We start from the raw sequence: 310 nt of genomic DNA on the forward strand, positions 1-310 counted from the left end.
AAGGGCCGGCCGCGGGAAGGACTCCCCGCCCCCCCGCGCGGCCCCCGCCCCGCCCCGCGCAGACGAGCAGCGGCTTCTGCCTGCGAGTGGGAGGCAAAGGAAGACTCAGCTCGAGCCAACCCCCACCCCCACCCCAAACGCCCCGCCTGGATCCAGAGAACAAGGGACAGGATCCGCCGCCGGATCTGGTGGGCGGAGGAGGGCCCGGGGGACCGGGAAGGGCTGCTGATCAGGGGGCGCGAGCGCGGCGGCGCGCCGAGGTGCCTCGGGGCTGGGACCCAGGCCGAGACTGGGGGCGAGGGGGTGGGCA

General features: G+C 76.1%; 1 protein-coding gene across 1 annotated transcript in view; it reads right to left on the reverse strand.

The window, feature by feature from the left end:
• The window catches only part of PEBP4 (phosphatidylethanolamine binding protein 4), a 190,888-nt gene that overhangs the window by 133,823 nt on the left and 56,755 nt on the right, over window positions 1-310 (reverse strand). The gene's annotated exons all lie outside the window — the stretch shown is intronic.

This window comes from Pteropus alecto, unplaced genomic scaffold, assembly GCF_000325575.1.
Source record: "Pteropus alecto unplaced genomic scaffold, ASM32557v1 scaffold160, whole genome shotgun sequence".
NCBI classification, from domain to species: domain Eukaryota; kingdom Metazoa; phylum Chordata; class Mammalia; order Chiroptera; family Pteropodidae; genus Pteropus; species Pteropus alecto.